This window comes from Podarcis cretensis, assembly GCF_951804945.1.
Source record: "Podarcis cretensis genome assembly, chromosome: 5".
NCBI classification, from domain to species: Eukaryota; Metazoa; Chordata; class Lepidosauria; order Squamata; family Lacertidae; genus Podarcis; species Podarcis cretensis.
In genome coordinates this window covers 52,947,667-52,965,384 of record NC_137174.1, presented here as the reverse complement: position 1 = coordinate 52,965,384, position 17,718 = coordinate 52,947,667, and the positions used below count along the sequence as shown (strand labels likewise).

The 17,718-nt window shown below is 40.7% G+C and overlaps 1 long non-coding RNA gene across 1 annotated transcript; it reads right to left on the bottom strand.

The window, feature by feature from the left end:
- Nucleotides 1–14,801: 14,801 nt before the first annotated feature.
- LOC307216127 lies at nt 14,802–17,359 on the bottom strand. Its single transcript, XR_013838923.1, has 3 exons — nt 17,284–17,359; nt 15,479–15,610; nt 14,802–15,187 (listed from the first exon to the last, which is right to left on the bottom strand). It is a non-coding gene; the product is annotated as an uncharacterized lncRNA (long non-coding RNA).
- Nucleotides 17,360–17,718: the final 359 nt, after the last annotated feature.

Below are 17,718 nucleotides of genomic sequence, written 5' to 3'. Positions count from 1 at the left end.
AGGAGGTTTCATGCAGTTGACAGCTCAACCCTACACATGTTTACTCAGCAGCAAGTCCCAATGGGTACATGGGCTAATTCCCTGCAAAATGTATGCATAGGATTGCAACTTTAATTGGCTTAGATCAGCCTTCCCCAATCTGGTGCCCTAAAGATGTTTGGGATTGTAGCTAACATCAGCCATGGGTAGTGGGGCCTGCAGTCCCAAACACTGGGGGTGGGAGTGTGGCTGGATTAGACTGTGCTGGGTGAAAAACAGATTTCAGGTTGCTCCAATGGCTCGTGGAACAAAGAAATGTGTTACATTGTTTTGAAAATATAGAATTCAACACTTGGGCAGCATTCTAAATACTTTGATGTGTGAAGAATTGGAAAACTTTATCAACATCCAATTTCCCATATTACTCATCCCTTTCATTTTAGGATGTTACTTGACTCTTTGTTACAGCTGAACAATCAGGTAACAAGGATGATGGGTACAAATGCTTTCTATCTGTGGGTCTTAATCTGTACTTTGACTCTTGTTGATTATTCTCTAAATCATTGTCCTCCTTTGTAATAAGTGTAAAATCTGTTCTGACCTTCAAATGAATCTACTGTATGTATATGGTTTGGGGACACGCCATGATTCCTGTTCCTCCTCTTCCAAATATGAATATGTGCTCATCTGGAATGATTGTCTGAAAAGAAATGGTCTTCCTCCTTTTTTGGTGGAAGCTGACTCCAGGCGCTGCTATTCCCCACCCCCACCGCTCTAATACTTCGTATTCATTTTACTGCTACTTTTTGTTATATAAAAAGCATTCATGAGGTCTGATATTAAATGAGAACATTTATTTGCAGCTTGATCATGTCCACATGTGGCACTGCAATTGCTTACAAATCAAATCTAGCAGGAGACCTAGATGACCTTTGACTAATTTCGTTCTTTCTTTCTTTTTACATAGCCATCAGATTTTCAGGAATGAGATGGAAGTATTTTAAGAAGAGCAACCTTGCAGAATAGTTAAGGACTAGCAAGTGGCATGAGGTTATCCATTAAATACAGCAGCCTTAGCCCACTTGTCCGAGAATCCAAAGTCAATTCTCTATTTGACAGCATCGGTCAGAGGGCACAGGCATGTATTTCTCTCAATGAATGCAAATAGTTTCCATTAAGAAAGCAGGAGTTCAAGTTCGTAGAATGTTTAATTGATAATAAAGTATATTTATATGTGAAAATCATGTTAGATTCTGCACTAGCACAAAACATGTTGTATCATTGATTCCAGAGCAAATTTAATGGGCTAAATCTAATGAGCAGCGTTTTTCAGAGCATCAGTTTTAATAGCACATCTACTTTGCTCTTATGCAATCTCTCTAGCACTTTTGACCACCTCCACTGCATTGAAATTAATGATCATGCAATAATACAACTAGCTCCACAAAACTGCATTGGCTAACCTGCACCCACAGTGTATCTTCAGCTGTGGATCACAGAAACACTCTCAACCCAACTAACCTTGATTCAAATGTGGGAGAAAAGTTATGTTTTGCTGGAAAAGCAGCAGTGAACTTTTGACTCCTAAGGAACTTTGCTGAAATATAAGAAATGAAGAAGAGACTCAGTATTTGAGCTCCCCCCCCCCCCCAATTTTGGGTTCTCTTAAATCAGTTTAATTCAGTTAATTAATTGTATTAACTACTGACTCTGGTAACCAGTCACCAGTACCACAAAAAACACAAAAGAGCATAGAATGGTGGTGTTGAGATTTAAGTGCATTGGGTGACTATTCATCAATTCATTTCCTTCAGGATCCTACATGAGATGTCAAAATGATAAGTTGTGAGGCATAGGATTTTGTTGCTTCAGTGCCTCACCTATGTCCAGTGGTGTCTCAGAAGAAGAAGAGGAGTTTGGATTTGATATCCCACTTTATCACTACCCTAAGGAGTCTCAAAGCGGCTAACTATCTCCTTTCCCTTCCTCCCCCACAACAAACACTCTGTGAGGCTGAGAGACTTCAGAGAAGTGTGACTAGCCCAAGGTCACCCAGCAACTGCATGTGGAGGAGCAGGGACGCGAACCCGGTTCACAAGATTATGAGTCTACCACTCTTAACCACTACACCACAGTGTTAGAAGAGGTCAGATCAGCTGGTCAGCATTCTAAAGGATGCAGGGGGCATGATCTTACCTGTGGACATTGCAAGGCTCTGGAAATAGGAGCTGACTGGGTCAGCACTATGCAGGCATGTGGTTGCTTACTGGCCAGAAGTGTTCATTATGGTCACTGATACAAAGATTAATTTCATTTCATTTTCAACGTGCCACCCTCATCAAATAAGTCATCCCAGAGCATGGTACACCAAATATGAAATTATATTGGAGAACAGCCTTTTTCAAAGGTGTCATGGACTTTGAAGACGCTCAAACTCAGGATGAAAGGTAGAGACATGGTAAGAGGAAGGCACCCTTGGCAAACCCTCACCATGATCAACTCCCACCTGGAAACCTATGTCCCCCTGTGGAAGGACGTGTTGATCCAGAATTGGCCTCCACAGTCACTTACAGACTCACTTTTAAAATTGTGTTTATGGAAGACAATCTTACTCGGCTCTAAGCAAAAGAAGAAGAAGAAGAAGAAGAAGAAGAAGAAGAAGAAGAAGAAGAAGAAGAAGAAGAAGAAGAAGAAGAAGACACCAAATATAAAGTCAAACCAACAATTCCAATGAAAATATTAAACCAGTTCCATACAAAAAATTACTTTAACCACCAATCTACTGTACTTACTATTTTGAACAGCCTTCTCAGAGCAAGTCAAACTAAAGTTCAATAATCTGAGACACAGTGCTATTTTTCTAGAAAAAGAGGTGCCAGAATTCACCATGAAACACCTCCCTTGTTCTCTTATAATGGCAATGGTGCTCACCTGAAAGGTGCTGGAACTAAGTTCCAGTGAGTTTCTGGCTGAAGATATATATTCAAACTGGAAATCCTGTGTTTTCTATGGCCCTACCCAAAGAGAATGCTCTGTTTCTCTTGAGCACATAGTGCTTGACTGTCTTCATATTGGTCCCAGAAATACATTGTCTAACTAATAAGATGTGCTTAACACTTCTGATGGCAAACAAACATGCAGCTTAAACTGCCAAATTTTGACTGGCATCTTAATGAAACAGAGAACCCCAAAGCAATAATATTCATCTCCAGAACGGCTTTAACCATGAAGCAAGTTAGGCTCAGTTGCTCACCTGATCTGCTTAGCTCCTGACATAAGATGCAATGGGTTTTTCCTGTCTCTCAACCAACTCATGTTTACTTAGATAAGAAGCTAATGATGAATATAAATCTCTCCCTGCAGGTAACACTTCGCAGAAAATTAGGATTTAGTCCAACATTTTAATGAGAAGACCTGTTACAATTAGGAAGCAGCAATTTGGAAGGACCAATTAGAACAGATTCTCTTCACTGAAATGAAGGGGGCATGTGATGACTGTGTATTACTTCTGTATGGGAGTGTAAAATTTGTACTGGAGAGACTGCATGTGGACATAACTCAACTGGCACAAGAAGAGCAGTCCCAAGTCTCAGTACATGAGCTGCATTGTTCATAGTGGGGGGGAAAGGTTTTTTTTTTTTTTAAGCTTGCTGTTCTGTGGCATTTAAAATGGTAGCCACAGAAAATTTAGAATTCATTTCATGTAACAAAATTAATATACCATTTAATTGTAAAGAAAAACCCAGAGGGACTCAGAATTTGTTATTATGTTATAAGGAGCTTTTACTATACAGTGGTACCTCGGGTTACATGCACTTCAGGTTACATACGCTTCAGGTTACAGACTCCACTAACCCAGAAATAGTACCTCAGGTTAAGAACTTTGCTTCAGGATGAGAACAGAAATTGTGCTCCGGCGGCGCAGCAGTAGCAGGAGGCCCCATTAGCTAAAGTGGTGCTTCAGGTTAAGAACAGTTTCAGGTTAAGAACGGACCTCCGAAATGAATTAAGTACTTAACCCAAGGTACCACTATATCCTGTTGAAAACAGCAACATCCTGCCGTGAAGTCACATTAGATTTTTAATTGGATGACACAGGTAGACTATGGAGAGATCCAGAGCACTGACCGTTTCATCTGTTCTGGATCAGGTTTCAACTATTGCAGATTCAGGATGTGGGTCACCAACCCTCTTAACCCTTGCCTATCTTGGCTTATTGAATAAAGCGTCATTTGGGAGGTGGGTGCTATCTAGCTTAACACAGGGAGTAACTTCTCTTTAAGGCAGCCTCCTTGCACACAAAAGAGTAAGTACAACAGCTATTGCCCAGCAGTGAGTATCCTCTTTGGGAGCAAGGGGCTCAAGAGGATGTTAGCAGCCCAGGCATAATTGGAGGAAACTGATTATTTGGACTCATTTCATTCCAGTTTCGGGCCCAGTCATAGCACTGAAACTGCCTTGGTCACTCTGGTTGATGACATTTGTCAGGAGAGGTTGGGGAAGAGTGACCCCCCCCCCTTGATCTCTTTTTGGCTTTTGATACTATTGACTATGGTATCGTCCTCAAATGGCTGCAGGGAGTGGGGTTTGCCCCCTGGTTTTGCTCTTACCTAACGGCTATTTCCAGAAAGTAGCCAATAGCTGTTGAGCAGAGGAGACAATCTTGCAGAATTCACCTTAACTGTGTCTTGTTTGGTTCAAAAAATTGAAAAAAAGAAGTCATCTAAGGCCTTGAACTATAAAGCCATGGACAAGTGTCCTTGGAACATTTCAGCATGATCACTTATCTTCTGTGAAAAATAGGGCCAGAAAGTTGGAGATAGAAAGAAGAAAAATATAGCCAACTGTCTTTCTTTCTCCCCTCCATCTTTCCTTTCTGAATTGATAGATGTGAACAAATGAGCAAGCCCCTTTTCACTTTCCACAGCTCTATCAGCTTACCTGGTATAGATTAGTTCTACAACAGGATGGAAACATTTGGACCAGTACATCATTATTGGCAGCTCTGAGATAATTGCATAAATGCACACAGTAGCTGACAGCAATAAATGAGTGTGGTGGATTTTATTATGAACTATGCAGAGGAATCAAAAACATTTCTAGCTCTGGCTCACCTGAACACCTGTTCAGCTCCTCTCGGCATCAGAACTCTATAAGAGCTCTGCATGCCAACTTCAGATATTAAAAAACTAATTCCATTCCTGACCTCCTGATTTATGAGCACTGTTTTAATGAGAAAGATTGTCTTGTAGATAAGGGCTCAAACAGGTTAAATCTCTGCCTTCTGGAAAGAACTCGTGCAGATTTTCTTCTGCATTTCATCTTCACTTGTAAATTGGTAGTAACAAGATAGCTCATTGCAGATTCACAGAACTTTATAGTCACCAATACTATATTGAGCAAAAAGCCTGAAATGTTACATTCTCTGGTCATTTGTGCCACATCTTTGATCCTTCATGCATCTCACTTTTCTTGATGTACCAACTATGTTTATAGGATGTTTCCCTCCCCGTGGAAAATTTGTATTGACCCCCTACCTACCTCCATTATAAATGCACCTTCAGTGATCATGTAAATAGAAAAATGTTAATAACTTGGTATGTGGTACTGAGGGAACAAGCCCTGGCTAGCTCGCTCCTGGAGTGAAATGATCACATCACCCTTGCTTGAGTGAATTGGGAAATTATACAAAGTGCATAAACACTGAAATCACCCATCCACAGACCTAACTGAATTACAAGCCCAAACTTGAAAGTACCTTCTTCATCAGATGTGACCAGACTTTTAGCCCCATGTGATCAGATATCTCACATCTGCATTTCTTATTCTCTCTTGACATATTCTCCCCATAAACATTCTTTAAAACAATATGACTTCGCTACAGAAGCAACAGGATATTTTCAAGAAGGGTTCTTTTTTTTTAACCCATGAAGTAATTGTGTGTGCGATGAGATATTACAGAGAATCAAGGAACTGCAGAGAGGCAAGCAAGACAGTTTTAATAAAATAAAATATATTGTTCAACAAAAAGTATTTTTTTTTTTGAGGGGGGGAGAAGTGATTAGCCATTCAGACTGAAGGCAGGAAGCTTTACCATCACTCTAAATTTGCTTCATTAATCTATGTAGTGTGGTGGCATCACCATACTAGCCCTAATTTGTCATTACCTGGCTGGAATCACTTTCCAGAAAGAGTGAACTCCAGGGCAGAACAGTCCAAAGTGTGGCCCAAAGGCCACATGCAACCCTTAAGGCCTTTTTGGAAGCCCAAGACAGTGTTCCCACAGGTTCCATGTCAAAGTACTCTTATGGCCCACTTGGTATGAAAAGTGGAGCCACCCTGCTCCAGGGCTTTGTTTGTTTTTAAATAGCACCAAAAGTGGGCACTGAACAGCCTGGAAAGATGAAAGAGGAATTTGCTCAATATGATCTTGAGATGTGGGATGAAGTGAAGAGGCATCCAGGGAATTTAAAAAAAACCAACACCCAAATATGTATTTTTTCTACAAGAATTGTTAAGTATATATTGTGACATTTTAAGTTTCACTTGACATGTGAGCAAAAAAGATTGTGTTTGACCTTCTCTTCATAGCTTTTCCTTCCATATCCTATTTCCCTCATGATTTGCATATATTATCATATTTTTCCTTTTTCATGCTTTTCTTTGCATTCTCAAATTTTCAGTCCTTTGTTTCTTCCCCTTCCTGAACTAGTATGTATCCTGTAGTACCCATCATCATGCTACCTTTTCCTTCATTTTGACTCCTCAAAGAAACATGATTTTGCATTTGAAAGCCTACCTTGCTTAAATCCGGCACTTTAAGTAAAAGTTTATTGTCTTGTTTACAGATGTGGTTTGACTAGCTATGATAAGATGTAATGGTTTGTCTTGAATGCATTTCTATCTACTTTTACACATAAACAGAAACATTATCTTTTTAATGCTCATGCTGACCAAAACCACATTTTTATGCGTTTTAAAGAGACAAAATTAAGGAGCTGTGTTACTATATTCAAATAGCTGTGGAAGCCAGTAGACAATAAAATATTGGTGCAAGGCTCAGTAAAGACGAGGATGGAGATTGGGTATTTTGGGCATGGAATCCATATGCATGAAATTACTCAAGCATCCCTAAGTACCTCCTCAAATGCTGACAAACATTAATACTATTTTGGGATAAGTTGATCCTAATAAAGTATTTCCTAATAAAGGTATTTCCCTAAAATGAATTTTGAAGTTTTCTTATGAGCCAAAATAGCTGCATTTACTTTTTTGAGTGGCATAGAAAATACTGGATCCTGTAATTCTGCAGTGGAACCTAAACTGAAGGAAAAGGTTTTCATGCCACCTGAAGATGAGGCTTTATTATCTGAGGGAACATCCTGCTGAGTAGCTAGTTAAAGCTATCCAGTTTGGTTTCTATTGACTTTTTGCCCAGCACACAACTTTCAACTGATTTCCAACTTTGCTTCTATAATGACTGACTAGTTTCTCTTGATTGCTGTTTTCTACCTACAAAGGAGCCTGTGTGTTTCACCCGAGGATGGAGACAGACCTGATTAAAAGCCAGTTCTTGTGTTTTCACAGAGGGTTACAAGTCATTGTTATGTTTCTTGTTCCCAGCAGGCCTTGAGACAACCTGATAGCTATACAGCTATCAACTCATTCCATTTCTGATTGTGCAACAAAACTTTTCCCCTTTTCCTTCACCTGCATGCACCCTGCACCCTTCCCAAATCTTCTACGGAGGCTTTGGGGAACCCCTAGAAAAGATTTAGGGAGCATGCAGGGAGAGTGCAGACCGTTGCACTTGCAGCAATGCTTGCACTCAAAGAATGTTTATTTAGCAGTACCTTTGACACAACCCCAAGCAATTCCCAAGAGCTGTTGCTATGATGAGAATATATTGATGAGCAAGAAGGATGGTCATTTATGCATCACCCCCCAGAAGGGGGAAAATGCACATGTTTATTTATAAGTAGAGATGCAAATTCAGAAATTATTACTACTGTATAATTTAAATAGAAATACAATTTGTCTCACCATGGTGAGGAAGACTGTAGCTCAGGTTTCCTCAGCCTCAGCCCTCCAGATGTTTTTGGCCTACAACTCCCATGATCCCTAGTTAGCAGGTCCAGTGGTCAGGGATACCGGGAATTGTAGTCTCAAAACATCTGGAGGGCTGAGGTTGAGGAAGCCTGTTGTAGCTGATCACCTGTGTCAGTCTGCTGTCTAGGTGCTAACTCTTCACGGGAAACTTTGAAGGCCCTGCTCTTCTCCCTTCTTTGGGCTTTAGTTCTTTATTATGAGCTTAGGAAGGGCAGGCCTTCAAACAGAGGACACCTTCAAACACAGGACTATCCTCTGACAGCCCTTCAGAAAGATGCTTGCCTTTTGTAAAGTAGGATACATGGTCACCCTACGCACAACCCATGCAATCTGAGATGTGTAAGATGTAGCTGTATAAAAGAGAAAGAATGTGACTATGGCATGGAGGTAGAATCCACCAGCTTCAAGAAGTGGAGAGCAGCAAATATTTGAGAGATACAGAGGAAGTGATACATTGTTGATTAAGTTGATGCTGTAGGACAATGATGGCCAAACGTGGCCCTCCAGCTGTTTTGGGACTACAACTCTTATTATCCCTAGCTAACGGGACCAATGGTCAGGGATGATGGGAACTGTAGTCTCAAAACAGCTGGAGGGCCAAGTTTGGCTATCACTGCTGTAGGAGCATGAGTGGGTAAGATGGAAAAATATTGGGGAGAGGGTATTAATAACACTTGGGGTGGACCTGTGCCGTGGATGCATTCTAATGGCACAACTTCTTCCTCAACCCTTCCAAGGTTGCTCTGGTAAGATCCAAACCAAGAAGATGTAATAAACTTCAGCAGAATTATTCTTCTGAGTTGCCTAGAAAAAACAATTGGATGCTGTCACTGCTGCATCTCTGTATGTAACAAAAAACAACAACAAACCACCCCAACAACCTCCAAGCAATGTATGAGTGAAGGTGGAAGCTTCCCTAGAGAATGTTCTGTTGGCAAGGAAATGTACAACACGGGATCTGAAGGTAATTACAGATGCCCTTATTATGCTGACGCTTCGCTGTGAATAGTAATGAGCGTATGGGCCAAGAGATAGCGGCTGTCTCTCCAGAAAAATATAGAGATAGCAGAGAATCCACTCATTTTAAACGCATAGCAATTATTTAAAGAACTGCAGACTTAAAGGACACACCTAGCAGTAAGTTTGACTTTCAGTTTTACCATACTTATAAAGCCACAAACAGATCACTGTTTTCATTGGAATGTATCCAAAAGAATCCTATTTTCATTCAGGAGATGTCATCCACTCACAAAAGTTCTCAATGCAGGAGAAAAGTAAGACTTAAGTCCACAGTAGTAGTAACAACAACAACAACAACAACAACAACAACAATAATTTACACACACACACCCCCCCAATCTGGCTGGGTTTCCCCAGCCACTCTGAGGGGTTCCCAACAGAATTAAAAGCACAATAAAACATCAGACATTAAAAACTTCCCTAAACAGGGCTGCCTTCAGGTGTCTTCTAAAAGTTAGATATTCTTCAATTTGCACAGCCCTTTACACAACTGGAAGCATGAGGACTGCTACAAAGCCTATCCAGCAGGTTTGGGTACCAGTAGCTATGTGAACTCTTGCTCAAATTATCCCACAACATGCTTGAGAAACAGTACTACTAGCCATTTGCTCCTGGTCTTGGAGACCAGCTGACTGTCCTTATGCTTGAAGTAACTTAGTTTCTATAACAAAATCCAGAATTCTATAAAAAAATTCTATAAAAAAATACAGAAACTGTATTTTCATGTATAGACTTACTGTCTAAAGTTCTCTTTACTATTTCTTTAAAAAAAAGATTTGCCCCTTGGATGTTACCACATTGAACAAATCCCCCACAAAGTCTCCTTCTTCTATCCACCGGCCTTCTTCATAAAGCCAATGAGCTGTCTTCCAATGGGTCTTCCCTATGCCTTCTAACCCCATCCCTGACATTTCATGCCATTCCATCTCCATCCATGAAACATCCACGCATTCAGCATTGACATCTGCAAAGGAATAGTAATGAAGAGAGGCTAAAGCACCACAGGTCAAAATACATGCCGAAGTCCCTTGAAGAGAGAGAGACTGTATGCAAGTGCTTATACACTAACACTAAAAAAAGGTAAAGGTACCCTTGCCCGTATGGGCCAGTAGTGTCCGACTCTAGGGTTGTGCGCCCATCTCACTTAAGAGGCCGGGGACCAGCGCTGTCCGGAGACACTTCCGGGTCACGTGGCCAGAGTGACAAGCTGCATCTGGCGAGCCAGCGCAGCACACGGAACGCCGTTTACCTTGCCGCCAGTAAGCGGTCCCTATTTATCTACTTGCACCCGGGGGTGCTTTCGAACTGCTAGGTTGGCAGGCGCTGGGACTGAGCAACGGGAGCGCACCCCACCGCGGGGATTCGAACCGCCGACCTTTCGATCGGCAAGTCCTAGGCACTGAGGCTTTTACCCACAGTGCCACCCGCGTCCCTACACTAACACTAGATTAGGTAAATTGGAGTGCTTGCTCTTAGAAGAAAGCAGTGATAGAGTGGGCATAACAGAAACCTGGTAGTTTTACCAGAGAGAATCAATGGGACTTGGTGATCTCCAGATATAAAATACATAGGAAAGACAGGGAAGGATGTACTGGAGGTGGTGTTGCTAGGTATATCAAAGAAAGCTCTGAGTCCAACAATCTAGAAACCCCCAAAGGGGCAGAATTGCTGTAGGTTGTAATATTGGGCCCTAAGAGTCATTTTGAACTGGAGGTGAGCTAATACTCTCAGACAAAAGAGGAAATGTTGTAGTATTGGATGACTTCCACACAGGCAGACTACATATGTGTTCCATTCACAACAAAGAGGTAATTTTTTTTTTGATACCTTAAATGACTGTGCCCAAGCAGAAGAACCAGAGGGGAGGTAACGCTGGACATATTTCTGAGTGGTGCCAAGGATCTGGTGCAAGATGTAAGTGTAGTCAAGCCATTTTGGGAGCACTGACCATAGTGGTATTAAATTTAATATACATACATTATATAATCTCTCTGTATAAATATATGGAAAACAATGATTTCTCTCTAAGACCGTTTCATATAATCCTATAATTCATATTCTATATTGCTAAGGGTATCGGGTGGTTGCTTGAGAGCAATCAGGCAATATGCCTCACTAGTCTGTTCTAAAGCTTTCTTATTGGTGCTAAAAACCCTTTAGAATGCAGAGCGCCTCAATTCCATGTCTTGCTCATTCACTGGCAGAATCTGAGAGTGGGCGGTCCTTAAATCTCCCCCAGCAGAGTAGTTTCTTGACCCCCAGTCTGCGCCTCCCCTCTCTGCGCGAAAGCCTACTGCGCAAGGAAGGCTTGGGTAACGGGGGACCTCCCTCCTCCCCACTTTGCTCAGGCAAGGTGTCCTGGCACTGCCTTGCATCCTCCGAGCCCTGCATCTCCTCCCCACTAGAGGCGTGGCTTCCTTCCTCCCTTGAGGAAGGGCTGCTTCCCACGATCTTTGGGGGCTCTCTGTAATCCATCCGCCTTTTCTCCTCTCACCCCTGAGCTGATGGCAGTTCCCTCACATATATTAAAGACTAACAGTTTCTGCGGAGCACCAGAGTGGAATTTGGAAATATTCCATTCATGATTTTATCCGTTATTCTGTGGTGAACTAGCACAGCTGACCTATGCTACAAAGGGAATTGACTCTACGACCTCAGTAAAAGTAGTTGATTCATTATGTTCAGTGTTCATATGGTAATTTTTTGCTGATGGTAGTGAGGGGAGATTTTCTCCCAGAATGGAATTTGAAGGAAGAGCTTCTATAGCTTGATAAACCAGAGCTGCTTAGAATATATATAACACGTTCACTTATTATTGTTTTTCTTGCTGGCTTCCTAACAACTGAGGGACATTTAAAAATTCATGTTGAATATGCAACAGATAACTTGTTCATCATCTGCACAGTCTAAAAGATTTTTTTAAAAAAAAAATATTAAAGAACAACGCAAACTTCTTGCTGAAGTTTCTAGCTGGCGCAGCAATTGGGTCCTAATGAGACCACGTGCTATCACACTATTGTAGCCAGGCCAGCTCAGCCTCACCCCCTCCCTGACCCAGAGAGCCCTGATTCACAGGTTCTGCCAGTTTCCACCAGCAGGGATCCCACCAGCTGCACATCCATCCATCCATCCATATTTGTCAGCTGAAAGGGAGGTTGCTGTGCCAGTCGAATGACAATGGTGTCATTCCAATGGGAAGCTAACAAAAACTGGTAGAGGGACACTTCTGGTGGGTCCAAATTCCTCCAAGCCCAGAACAAAATGGATTTTGACTCCTTTACCAATCTTAGAAAAGGTATCCATTTGTCATTTATTATTTCCACCATTTCTATACCACTTAATATATAAAAAATAGGGTTGCCATATTCCCAAAAGTGAAAATCCAGACATTGTTGAGGTGTTTTTTTTTTGGGGGGGGGTGTCAAAGATGGGTCAGCATTCATTTTTAAAGATTTTTAAAAATAAAAATAGATCAACCTGCCATATGTCAGGGTTTTTCCAAGACATTTTGCTGATTCAGCAAAATCCCACCCGGACACCATTTTCTGAACAATTCCTGGACGTGTCCGGGGAAACCCAGACATATGGCAGCCCTATAAAAATATCTGTAAGCAGTGTACAGAAAACAGCGGCTGAGAACTTGCGTCTCCTTACTCCCAGAAAGAATACTCTGCTCCATCTTTGAGTTGCCCTGGCACTGCAGAACCAAGGGAATAGCATTACCTAGAGGTAATGGTTTGCTGGATTCTGTACATGTACTTGAAGGCAAGGAGACCTATCACTCCAGATTAGATGATAATGCTGGAGTATGACTTGGTACCTGAATTTGCTTGCTTCCCTCCCAATTCTGTTTCCTTTTATTATCAAACATTTCAGATCATGAATCTGCAAAAAGGAGATGGTGTGTCTTTTAAACCCTGTGCGATGTGTGAAAATGTTAGGCACTTTACAACTGAAAAATAATTAAAACAACAACAACAACAACAACAGGAAGTTAACAATGAAATGTTCCAGAAGAGCAAAGTGATTGTTATTCAGAGATATATTGAGAGCTATTCTGTCAGAGAGGTCTAAATAGAAACAATAAGAATGATTTTGAGTAAAAGCACAAGTTTATGTCACCTTTCAACTGACACAAATGATCTTTTGAACATCTTGTAGCTTACCCTGTTTTCCTATCTATATTTGATTTTTGTTAGTGACTAAATAGAATCTATTGTGAAATGCAAAAGTTACATTATGCAACAACTTTTTGCCTAGGAACCTGAGACTGGAGCAATGTCTTTCATTTAAAGCCTTCCTTAAAATGTGGAGAAAACAGTCCAGGATTGTCTGCAACAAACCCTAGTAAAACCATAGCAATTCCAGAGCAAATCACTCATGACTTCATCCCCCTTTTATTAATTGTGACTTAAACGATTCCCGTGCAACCTGGTTTCAATCATTGTTGCAGTTTTGAAACTGCAATTTCAAACTGAAATTGCTAATCTCAAGGCAGCTCAGTTTACAGTTGACCGATTAAGCTTGGCATCTGAATCTTTTAGAAAAAAATTATTTCCATAAAAATGGTTTGAAAAGCAGTACAATAGCCAAGTGTGTATAATGAGCTACTCATACAAATTTCTTTCGAAAGCAAATAATACTTTGTAAACTTTCTGAAAAGCCTTAGTTTTGATTCAAATAGTTTGACATCATTCTCCATGTTCTCGCACTGCTCCTACTGTTGCTAGCATTCCCATTGACTGTTAACAAGCAACTACTGGCTTGATTGGTGACACATTCTCCACAATCACTTCTTCCACTCAGTGGGGCTATATCAGCCAATCACATTTAGAACTGTGTGTTATCATGGTTTTGGATAAAGATGTCATTATGTTATGGTCCAATTGTTCACATTTAAAGGCAACATTTTGGATTAGGGAGCAAAATAATTAACATATTGCTGGGAATTCCCACTGATTCTCAGTGTATTAGTTTTTTAATGTATAAAAACGTACCAAATGAAATTAACTTTCACCAACATAAAATCTTCATGAAAATTTTACTTTCACAGACCTGAAAGGCTCTCAGCTGCAAGCTTTTTATGTGCTACTATAAAACTGTTGTATAATTAATTGGGGGAGATCCCAAAAATATTCATTAGTCATGCTTTGCACTTGTGATGTTTCCAGTGTTTCCAGTAATTATGATGAGAACTAAAACAAATCTGCCCAGAATTTCCTTAAAAAATTCCTCTGAGAATTTTCACAATGAATATCATTCAGGTGTATTCTGCTTATGTCAACAGTTCCCATAATTTGTGCATGACAGAATTTGACAGTTTTGATGAGAAACCAGTAATATCTAATAGTAAGTGGATGACAAATAGCAGCCAACATTTGACACCATCTGATAAATGAGTTGCAATATAATTAAGGAATTTTGTACTAGTCATTCAAAGAGGTCAAAGCAGGTGATTTTTTTTTAACTTTGTTGTCAGATTGGGATTCCCCAAGGCTGAATTTCTCCACCAAATTACAAGCTGAAATTTAAGCATTCACTGACTTTTACATTTTGTGAAATTTAATTTCTGCCCCAGTTCTGAATAGGCTGCTCTGTTTTTGGATAAACTTTAAAATGGATCACACCTGAAGAAATGCTACTCTTTTTAAATAATAATAATAATTTTTAATTAATAACAATCCAATGGAGGCCACATTAATACAATGCCAAATCATGCCAAATCACAATAAAATCAAAAAAGCCAATTAAACAGTTCTGAATGAAACATTTTTGGGTGACTTTCTGTGTTCTGGCTATCAGGAGTTGATATTCCTTGATCCTGTGCCAATTCTCTTAATTAGTCCAAGTTCCACAATTCCTATCTTAATCCTTTGTTCTAGCAGCCACTGGTGTGATGACTTTTGATTGTGTTTAATAAATCCAAATCCATTAACTTGCAGAGGGAAATTATATCCTGTAGCTATGTGAAATATTTGTTTACCTTCTTCATTTCCCTGACGTTATAATCAGTCAATTTTCTTCAACATTGCCCCTCCTTCAAAAGCTCATTTCTAGGTGCGTCACAGCTCAATTTTGCCTCTCTGAAACCGAAAGCAGAAACAAGTCCATCTGCGTCACACCAAAACCATCATAAATCAGAACTAGAGCTCTCTTTAGTTGGCAATATTACAAGTCATCACAGTATTTCACGCAGTCTATCCTTTCAAGCACCCCATAAAGAAAATTATAAGTTCTTGTTGAATCCCTCTTGCATTCCATATGTAGTTGTAATCCATTAGTAATTCCTTCCATTAATATTTGATTTTTTTTCAGTGAAGGCTTTCCAATTCATAGCACAGCAAAAATAATGTATAAAGGCTCCCTTCACTTATGTAGCATTCCAATTACGAGAGTCCTCTCCAGATCAAAACTTTGGCACTCAGTGGCTGATTCATTTTGCAGGTTATCTTTCTCCTTCTTCCAAAACACGTCTGTTTCTTTAGTCCAAATTCAAATACATCTTAAAAGAAACAGAGATACCTCCGCTCATGGCAACCGCATTGGGGAGTTTCCAATATGGGCAATGCTATGCCCTCTGCGTCCCGGACTCCGCATTCCATTGGAACCAGAAGCAGTTATTGGACGACCCACAAGAGAAAGCTCTTGCCCCCCCCCACGACCCTGGGGATAATACTCCCAAATTATCCTTAATTAACTGCACGGCTAGCATCCGCTACCATGGGATCGGCAGTTCACCATGGCAGCTGCGCCGGAAGTCAAGAAATGCACTGGGAATGCACTACTCACCTGACTTCCCTCTGGCTGAGTTGCTTCTGCAAACCAGGTTAAAGGGCAACAGAGCAGTGAGGTGGGTGTGGTACAAACATGCTGGCAGAGGTAATCTGGCATTCCTACTGACATATTTGCACCATGTCAACCTTGCCACCACCATGCCCCTTCCCCTCTTCATCCCAGAATGCAGCAGCGACTCAGTGAGAGGGAGGTCATGTGAGTGGTGCTGCTCCACGGCATAATTAGCTACATTATGCTGCCATTCTTTCTGTTTACACCCCTAAAACATTGGACATCATTATGACTTCTCTTTTTAAGTCATTAGCATCTGCTAATAATTGTTCTTTTCCAGACTGGAACTTTGAAAGCCCAGGCCAATTGTTTGTAATTCAGTATAAATTCTCTCTCGATACATTATGAATCTCTTAGTGCCACTGAGGGGGGCTCAATTAGCATAGACTGCTGAGAAGCACTTGGAATACTTAATCTTTTAAGAACTACAAACTTTAATATTAATCACTTAAGTTTTAATAAGAAGGCATAAATTGTAGCCTTGATTCCAAAGCACATTTGGAAACAAAATTTCCATTTTATTTTGTTACATTTCTTAATGGGGAGGGGAAAGCAAGGATGAAAGCTTCTTAATGAAGTGAAGGGATGGAAACCTCAAAAGATTGCTCTTTAAAGTGGAGGGGCATTAAAAATCATCCACAACAGTGGCATTTGTGATTCTTATAATCTTATCTCAAGGGCATTTGAGTAAATTTAAACATGCGCAGGAGCTTTTAAAAAGTTACTTTTGCTATATGGAACTGCAAATCCACTTTGCAAACATGATACACCCTGACAGTTGTTGAACCAGCACTGTTTTCTTGGGGTGGAGGCCTCCATGTAGCCCTTTGACATAGTCCTAATTCATCCTACATAAGGCTTCTTTACAGTTCATCACAAGATAGCAGCACTGAGGCTGACATCACCTCAGCTTTACCTAGGCTAAGTTGCCCATCCTGATAGTAAAATGGAGATCTCCTTCCCCCCAGAGGTGCTGCTTCACTGGCTGGGCTGATTGGCAGCATGTAAACATTGCCAATGTCTTGCCCAAACAAGTGCTTCTTTTACAGCACAGCAGGATGACTTCCCACAGTGGAAAGCCACTGGAGCCATGTTATATGTCTGGGGTCTATATCTGGGCATATGATGGGGACAGAGCACAAAAGTGAAGCTGTAATCTTAACCATGTCTTCTTAGAACCCTAACCCTCTGAACTCAAAGGGGCTTACTCCAAGATAAGTGGGGTTAGAACTGCAGCCTCAGACAAAAGACCAGTAGTAATTTTATCCTTTAAGGAAAGCAGGAGAAGGAGATGAGCTGAAGTATCCTAACTTGAACACTGGGAAGTACCTTCAAGGAATACTTTGTCGCTGAGTAGTTGCACCCGTCATTGTTTGCCAGGAGATGAAAGCTTAACTAACCAACCTGAAGAACAGAATACAGTCAAATCCTTAGATGTTGCCCACTTCAGGTTACTTACATGGAAAGCACCTTTTCACTTAATCAGGAATTAATTTATCCTTTGCATTTGTGGCACTGTTCTCTTACGCTAAACCTTTGCAGTAGCTACCAACACCATTTTTGTTTTTCTGAAATCCTTTCCTTTATTTACACTTCAATCTTCAGTGTATCCTGTACTACAGTACAAATCGGGGGGGGGGTGAGTTTATGGGATCAAAAAACACATTAAAACATTACCCTACCCACCTTCCTAAGCGATAGCATTGCGGCATATGTAGTAATGCCATAAACCATAGAATGTGTGGGGAAATTGAACAATTTAAT